The 8,561-nt window shown below is 45.0% G+C and overlaps 1 long non-coding RNA gene across 1 annotated transcript; it reads left to right on the top strand.

The window, feature by feature from the left end:
* The first annotated feature begins 699 nt into the window (after window positions 1–699).
* Window positions 700–8,332, top strand: LOC132683510 (uncharacterized). The gene is made up of 4 exons (XR_009612265.3): window positions 700–1,091; window positions 4,572–4,701; window positions 7,025–7,125; window positions 8,202–8,332. It is a non-coding gene; the product is annotated as an uncharacterized LOC132683510 (long non-coding RNA).
* The last annotated feature ends 229 nt before the right edge of the window (window positions 8,333–8,561 follow it).

The raw sequence follows: 8,561 nt of genomic DNA, 5'->3' as shown, positions 1-8,561 counted from the left end.
CGGCTCCAGTGCAGGCCTTGAATGTAGCCCTTGTTGTCAGGCCCCTCCTCCCCTCCGAGGCCCCCACCCCACCCACCTCCGTGGCCTGCCAGAGCCAGTCCCACCAAACGGGATAAACAGCCCCAAGGCCTCTCCCACGCAGGGCCTGCCTCAGCTCAGGCCTGCTGGAGGCAGCACAGGGTAGCAGACAGAGCAACCGGACGGACGCAAGCCTTGGTCGGCCCCGCAGTTCCCTCACCCCGGCGTGTGGCTAAAGCCAAGGTCCTGACTTCGGTGAGCCTGTTTCCTCATCTGGAAAACAGAGATGCTAACTGCCACAGGGTCTAAATTCTTTGCATTGCATTCAAAGCCCTGCCCAGCCAGACTGCCTTCCAGCTTCACCTCTGCTACCCCAGGGCCAGGCCCTCCAGACTCCTCCCCTACCCCTGCTGCGCGCCATGTTTTCTCAGGAGGTCAGAGCTTGGTGCACAGGGAATGACCCCAGTCCTCCTTCCCCAGGAAAAGCGAGTCGTGTCTTTCTCTCCTCTCTCAGCGTTCGCGTGCACCTCTCTCAGAGCCTTTCTGTTTGGCAATTACCGTACTCGTGTACCTGCCTTTTCCTTTATGGATGATGAGCACCTCGAGGCTGAAAAGGTCTCCTCTTCGTCTTTGTATTCCTGAGCTCTGCCTCGAACCAGGCACCTGATCGGTGCTGCAGGCCAGATCGTTGGGTAAACACCTGAATGCCCGGTGTTGGGCAAGCTCGAAAGAGACAACGGATGCGCAAGTACTTTGTAAACTAGAAAGGACAGTGCACCTGTATCATGTACGTCCACCCCAAACTCTCCTCTTTATTATGCCATCACAACCCCTTTCCCTGTCTACCTCATTCCGCATCATGAATTCCGTGCTCACTGCAACTCCTCAGGGGCTTGACATCTGTCACTACGACGGTACTGCTCTTTCGGTGCCAGTGTCAGGGCTAAAAGGGCCTTCGGAAATTATCCAATGGTTTCTACACTGACATCCGTGCCGAAGTCACCAGGCCACACGAATGGATTGAATGAAGGGGCTCCGAGCCCTCAGCCCCACCTCTTCCACCATTTATACAGGTGAGGTCCCCGTAGCTTTCTCAGAAAAAAAGTATCCAGGGGCTTTTGTGCACTGATTAATCCAGTCTCAACACTTGACAGCTGAGGAAACTGGGCTCCTTAAAAGGAAAGTCGCTTTCCTGACCCTCAACTGAGCCACATGCATGATCAAGACCACACCTGGGGTCCCTCTTGTCCACCAAAGCCCTTGCCCCTGCATCACTGCCTACTTAGGGCAGACAGATGATGGAGGAAGCTGCAAATCTTGTTAAGCAGAGTTCTTATAAGTCTGGGACGTGTCGAGTTCCAAATAAAGAACTTCAGTCTGAACCAGAACAAATCTTTCTGAAATGGGGATTCTGCAAATTGTCGGGTCAGTGATTTGCAAGCACAGCAGAGTTAAGTACTGTAGTGAGACTCTATTCCCCCATGATCTTAGCAACAATTTTAAAGAGAAAAATCTTATCCCAGGATGAAATACCCTGTTCTCCATCCACACACTCAATTTCTCAGAAATGATGTTTGTAGAACGAAGCCCACAGTTGATCACAAATTGTGTTCTAACACCGTTTGACACAGAGCCAAATTCAGGATTTAAGGTGGATCTGCCCTGGGCTCATCCAAGAGGATGAGCCTCTATATATGAGCCTCGCTATAATGAGGTTCCTCCTAGAAGATGCCTAAGGGTAGACGCTGCCAGGAGCAAGGGGTAGAAGGAATACTGGGCCAGGAGACAGGAAACCAAGCTCTGTTCCCAACTGTACTTAGTACAAAACCTAGAGCAAGCCAGCTGTCTCCATAGGTCTTAGTTTTCTCACTACAAAATGAGACTCATGATGCCTCCAAGATCATTTCCAAAGGCAGTGAGGATTAGATCAATTAAGATTATGAATATGAAAGTGCTTTATGAGGGGCGCCTGGGTAGCTCAGTCGGCTAAGCATCTGACTTCGGCTCAGGTTATGATCTTGCAGTTCGTGAGTTCGAGCCCCACGTCAGGCTGTGCTGACAGCTCAGAGCCCGGAGCCTGCTTCAGATTCTGTGTCTCGCTCTGTCTCTCTGCCCCTCCTCTGCTTGTGCTCTGTCTGTCTGTCTCTCTCTCAAAAATAAATAAACATCAAAAAAAAAAAAAAAACCCAGAAAGTGCTTTATGAATGATAGCAACAGAAAAAAAACCTACGTGCCTAAATAAGGGCCAGTTGTTAATAAGCAGCGGTTCTCCCCTTGGGGTGGTTCTTATGTGTAGAGAAGAGAATAAAAACTTCCTTTTCCAGGATCCTGTTATGTTTGCTCCATCTCCCCCCCCTGCCTCCCACCCCCCAGCTCCCTCAGAGGCATGGCAGGTACAGTATTGCAGATCACTTTCCAGGAAATCAAGAGAGAGGTGGGGCTGTTCCTGCTAAGAAGTTGCTTCAAGAATCTGGAAAGCACACAAAGGGAGCCATTCTCTCACCCTGTATTCCCCTCCCCTTTCGTTCCCGGTACAAAGAGAAGGGGTTTGCAGAGTCTAGGCTCTGGGCAAACCCTGGCTGAATTGAAGAAGTCGTTTCTCTTCTCTGAGCCTCCACTCTCTGAGTCTTGCCTACCTCCAGTAGGTAAAATGAAGAGGTTGGATAGAATGAGACACTTTTGAAAGTGAAAAAAGTGCATTATCAATAATTATACCAGGATGACCACAGCAAATAGGACTACCCCAGGCAAACTGGGTATAGGGCTATTTTATTAAGCCTTGTTTCAACTTGCAGTATTATTGGGAAAACACGTGCCCTTGAGAAAAAGCAATTTCGGTTCCCTTGGTGTTGTCTCAGCTACATTGAACTTCCGACTAGTTCTACAGCTTGTTTTTACATTGTTCTCAGTCACCAAGGGCAAACTCAGTATTACTATATCCTTTATCTCCATGCACCAGCCTTATGAGACAAGCATGCAAAGACGTCAATCCCACTTTTAAAAAGAGCCCTAGAGAAAGTCAAGGATTTGCTCAAGGTTATGGGGCAAAGGGAGGCACAGCTGAGTCCTGGACTCTGGGCCCTGTACTTGTCCCACTGGGCCAGGTTAACAAAGAGGATGGTTAATTTGCAAACACAGACTGGCTTCAGGTTGGCCACCTTCCATCCAAAAAGTTCCTTCTCTATCTATAACAATGATGCTCGAAGCGCAGCAAAAATTTTAGAACACCCCTCCCCCAATACCCTAAAGCCTGAGGTTGACCAGGGTCTTAAAGAATCAGCTACATCTACAAATGAGAATTCCAAAACCCAGAGAGAATAGGTTGCTGAGATTACCCATCGAGACCCACATCCGAGTGGAATTTAGATCCCTAAACCCCTCCTTTAGCATTCTTTAAACACTAACTAAACACAAATATACTTAGGGAAGTAAACATAACTTACCTCCCTTCACTGCCTTTCAGAAACTCATGAATCCCCTTTGGATTTTCTAATGTTGAGGAGTCCCTAGTCCCTAGCTATCCCTTCGCCCCTCCAACTTGAAGAAGTGAGAGTTAAGAATATTTAAGTCTCGGGCATTGCACTAGCTACGTCTTATTTCTCTTCTTTGCAGGTAAGAGCAAATGAAATGAAGCTTCCTCATGGGCAAAGTTTCCATAATTCAAATTGTTTACCAGAATCCTGAGGGCAAAACCAAAGGGAACTTGCCATGCAGGAACGAGTGCCTGGAAAATGAATAAGCACCGTTGGGTTTGAATTCCAGTTTAGCTCCTACTTTGCAGCACTACCTTGACCAAGTTATTTCCCCTCCCCGGGCCTCAGTTCTTCAGCTGTGAAATAAAAGAGTTTTAGGTAATGTCTAAACATTCTTCCAGCTCTAGCAAGCTATGAGTCCCCAAACCGTAAATGTAGATGCTTTTGAGTGGAGGGCTGATCAAATTCTTTTCTGTCCATTAGCCTCGTAGGAGTCACTGCACAGGAGAGGTTTTGTCATCACTTGCTGGTGGGTATTTCCTGTCCCTTTGCCCTCTGCCCCTTTCCCTCAGTGCTGATTAGCACAAGTAACTACTTGTGCCAGCTAAAAGAGGCAAAGGGGCAGATAACCCTCTCCAGTACAAACCAGGGGTATTCAGTTTAAATCAGAGGCATTAGCCAAGTTGCCTAATTGGTGGAGTCCTCATAAATTAATACAGCTCTGGCAAACTTTGCTCCAGCCTGATCATTTATTTCCTAATTTATTACCTGTGTTGAGATCATCGCTGCATATATTTCTCTGAGGAGCTGTAACCACAAGGCAAAATAATGACTCCATGACATTCACTGATGTCCCTGTTTGAGTCCAAATGTCCCTGAAGATGGAGGAAATTTTCCAAGAGACAAGGCGTGTTTCTAATACTGAGAAGCAACGACAACACAGCTTGTGATTCTGAGCTGAAGGTTCAGAGCCAGGATGCCCATGCTGTCAGTCTTCCTTTTAAGTGGGAGGTGAAGCTGGTTGGAGTCAACTTCTGTGTTTCTACTTGCCTGGCACCTGCTCTCTTTCTTCTCTTACAGAAAGTTCTCATTCAGTGGGAAACCCATCCCGTGTATTCTGCACAAGACACTCTTCCCACATAGCTAAAGAGGCAAACATATGTCCCAGGACTTGTCTCCATGTCCCAGGAAGATGAAGACCACCATAAAGGTAAATATGACACAAAAGCAAGTCAATGTAATGCCTCACCATGACTTTTCTGCTTCCAAGGCAGATGGTTATTTTCCCGCAGTTGGGTTTACTTAGCTGACAGAATGTAAGTCTTACAGATGACTATTCTGCCCATATATGGAGGGAGCTGGAGAGATGGAAACCTGATGATATTTTCTGAGCCCCTAGATAAAAGCAAGCCTAAAGAAAGAATACTCATAAGCTTTTCAATTACTAAAATAATAATCTCCCTCTTTGCTTTAGGCTGGTTTGAGGTAGGTTTCTATAATTTTCAACCCAAAAGAATCCTGACTCATGTCAGGTTTGTATTAAATTCTGCATAGAACCTTTTACTCTCAGAGATGGAAGAACTTCCAACGTGTTCAAGTCGGTCTTATACACAGACTGAAAGAATTGGCTCAAGGCTCCCCAAAAAGTAACAGGGTTAGACACCAGATCTCTGAACTAGTCTAAAATGCCCCTCAGAGGTCACTGAACCCAAACTACACATTGATTCAATTCTACAGTGTGAAATGCAGAAAAGAATGTCAACCTCAAGCATCATCCTTTCCAAGAGCTTTAGGGAGGAAATAGTGCTGAGTCTCCCCAAAATGTTCTGATCCTACATTTGTGTCATCCTTCTATTTTTCATAGTGCTTTTATTGCTATTACAGTTCTAGATTGAAATGCCTCTCTTAAAAGTGCATCCACTGGTTACTTACAAATTGTATGAACATGGACAGGTTACTTATAGTGCTGTGCATCTGTTTCTCCATCTCTGAAATGGAGGTAATACAAAGTAGTAATACAAAATAGTGCTCACTTCATAGATCTAGTGTAAGCATTGGCAAAATTCAAGTAAATCCTTTAGCCCAATGGCTGGCACACAGCACTCAATAATTATGACTATTACTATTAGCTTATGATTTTTGCAACAACACTAAGAGACCAGAGAGCTTATGTATAAGAAAGTCAATGACCAGAGAATATAAAGGACATGCCTAAGGGCAACACAGTAGTTACTGGAAGAACTGAAACCAAGTCCCAACCCATACGATTCTTACTTTGAACTGTATTCTACAAACCAGTTGGTCAGTTCAGACTATACTCACTTGTTCATACATTCATAGATTCTTCTATCGTTATTTCACATACCCATGAATTCAGTAAATATTTCCCGAGAACCAGAGTTTCTTTCCAGTCCTAGCGTCTGTCATTTAGAGATCTGGATTCCGGTCCCAGTCCACTAATTTACTACTGAAGTCAAGGGCAAGGGACTTTTGGTCTTTGGGCACCAATTTCCTCAAGAGACTGGCCAAGATATTTCTCAAGCCCCCTCCATAGCAGGCTCCTATTTGCAGTCCTGAGTACTACCTGCTTAGACGATCCAAAGATGTGATGATCATGGTGCTTGCCTAGAGGGGCCCATGGCCAGGTGGGAAAGACACAAACTATGTACACTTTCTCTACCAATGCTGGAGTACAACACATGTACCTTAAACAATATTTCTTTTTTTCCTTTTTTTTAAAAGTTTATTTATTTTCGAGAGAGGAAGAGAGTGAGAGCAAGCAGGAGAGGGGCAGAGAAAGAGGGAGAGAGAGAATCCCGAGCAGGCTCCATGCTGTCAGCATGGAGCCTGATGTGGGGCTCGATCCCACGAACCGTGAGATCGTGACTTGAGCTGAAATCGAGAGCAGGACACTTAAAACAACTGAGCCACCAAGACACACCCAAAAAATATTTCTTAAATAAATCTGAAGTGGTTCCCACATGCCAGGGTTGACAGGAAAGTTGATTTCTGACATATTCTGGGAAGCCCTCTCCCCTCCCATAGACAGATGACCATTTATAAGAACTTCAAACAGCATTGCACACTGGTGGCCCTTGGGCCCAGTGAAGACTTGGCAAGTGTTTTGTTTGGCCCACAGTCGATTTGTTTTGTGTGTGTGTGTGTGTGTGTGTGTGTGTGTGTGTTTTATTAAGTCAACTTTTAACAGCTGGGAAGTTTGTCATTAAAATGTAGGCTTCTCTTGAAAAAGCATAAGATCTAGCAACACTGAACTGGAATCTTTACAACAGCAACTGACATCTTAGAGCTTTACTCTTTCAGAGGGGATACATCTCTCTCTAATTAGAGGTGAATGTTTGGCTTTAACTTTAGCCAGGCTGTATGAATTCAAGGAAAATGTCCATCAGGGCTTTCCTCCCGTGTGAATCTTAAAATGTTTATGGGGGAGGCTGAGAGGAGAACTGAATGTTTTATAATAACCTGAATATATATATTCAATATGTACTTAGAGATGTTAACTTCCTTTCCTCTAGGGGCACTTGAGTTGGTGATTCTGGGTCTTACTGTGATTTACTGATAACCTGGCTCTCTGAAGAAAAAAGTTCCGATTTGCAGAGCTTGCCAACTTCCATGTGTGAGTACTCCCACCATGGCCAAATGCAAGGACGATCTCACAACTGGCTCGCAACATTTCCGAAATTTTAGCAATTGGCTCTTGTGAGCCAGTATAAGCACATTTAGCACACCAGCACTATCTAATTCTGGAACATGGGAATATGAAAATGTTCTTACTTTCCTTTCACTCTGAACTCTCTGGAGGAGTCTGAAGAAATACAAAATATAAGCCATGCCTGCCCTCAGGGGAATTTTGGTCTAGGTCAGGAGATAAAGCTAACACCTTTGAAACAATTAGAGAGTTTCTCAGGAAGAATCAGTGCCTTCTCCAACATCTCTGCTTCAGTGTCCAATAAGAGTATCAAAGCCATTACATCCAAAATAGGTTTCTTGGATTTCCTCCCAAAGCTGTGTTGCGTTTCGCCTTCTCCTCATTTCAAGAAATAACCTTCCACCCACTTCTCAGGCTAAAAGATAAGAAGTCACCCTTGATTTCCTTCCTACTTCTCAATCCCCTTGTCCAATCCAGACACAAGTCTTGTATACCCACTTCCAACATTAATCTTAAGCCATCCACTTCCCTGCATCCTACAGCAATAACCCTTGTCCAGCCCCATGTTTACACCTTTCCCACCTCTAGGGCTTTGAAGTTCTTCACCCTCCCCACCATCCACCTGGGCCGGCTATGTCTTCCCTCCATGCCTCAGCATTCCCCCTGGTTAGCTCCTTCTCATTCTTCAGAGGGCTGTTTATATGTCATCACCTTACAGAAATCTTCTCTGCCTGTCCCATCCTATCTAAAGTAGCTCTCCCCACCTGACCGCTAATTCCCCAATCCATTAACCTATAGACTAGCACAAACTTTGTTTACTTGTTTATGGCCTTCCCCTTCTCCCCACACACTCCTATTCTCTGAGGATAGGAGCCTTTTATGCCTCGTTCTTACTCTGGTCTTCTGCTTAGCACAGTGCTTGACACATAGTAGGCATTAAATAGATATTTAAATGAATGAGTGAAGAAGCAAATGAATGAATGATAAAGGAGAGGTGAGAAGATCTGACATTCCAATGTTTCCTTTTGGCTCCAACATTTTAGGTGTCAGCGGATTTAAGAGTGTAATTTTATATACTTTCTGATGTGGGTCCAGCTCTTAAACCAGAGCAGGAGTTAGTGGGAAAGCAGATAAATGAAGCCACCAGCAATCAACAATAGTCAGAGGTGACTCCCCAGAGGAAGTGGTAAATACACTGGGCTTCTCCAGCCTTCTTAATTACTTACACAAAAGACATCTGTCACCTTACAAAAAGTTTCACCCTCGTCTTTATCTCAATTGCCAACAACTCTACTTCATCTCAAATGTGACTGTGTTTATAAAAACTTGATGGGCACACTTTTCAGGAACATCTCGCTTCTAAAAGGTCGTGTCCTTAAGAGTGTGTGTGTGTGTGTGTGTGT

The sequence above is a fragment of the Panthera onca genome, chromosome C2 (genome assembly GCF_046562875.1).
Source record: "Panthera onca isolate mPanOnc1 chromosome C2, mPanOnc1 haplotype 2, whole genome shotgun sequence".
NCBI classification, from domain to species: domain Eukaryota; kingdom Metazoa; phylum Chordata; class Mammalia; order Carnivora; family Felidae; genus Panthera; species Panthera onca.
The sequence above is the reverse complement of the archived record's forward strand: the minus strand, read 5'-3'. Positions and strand labels throughout refer to the sequence as shown.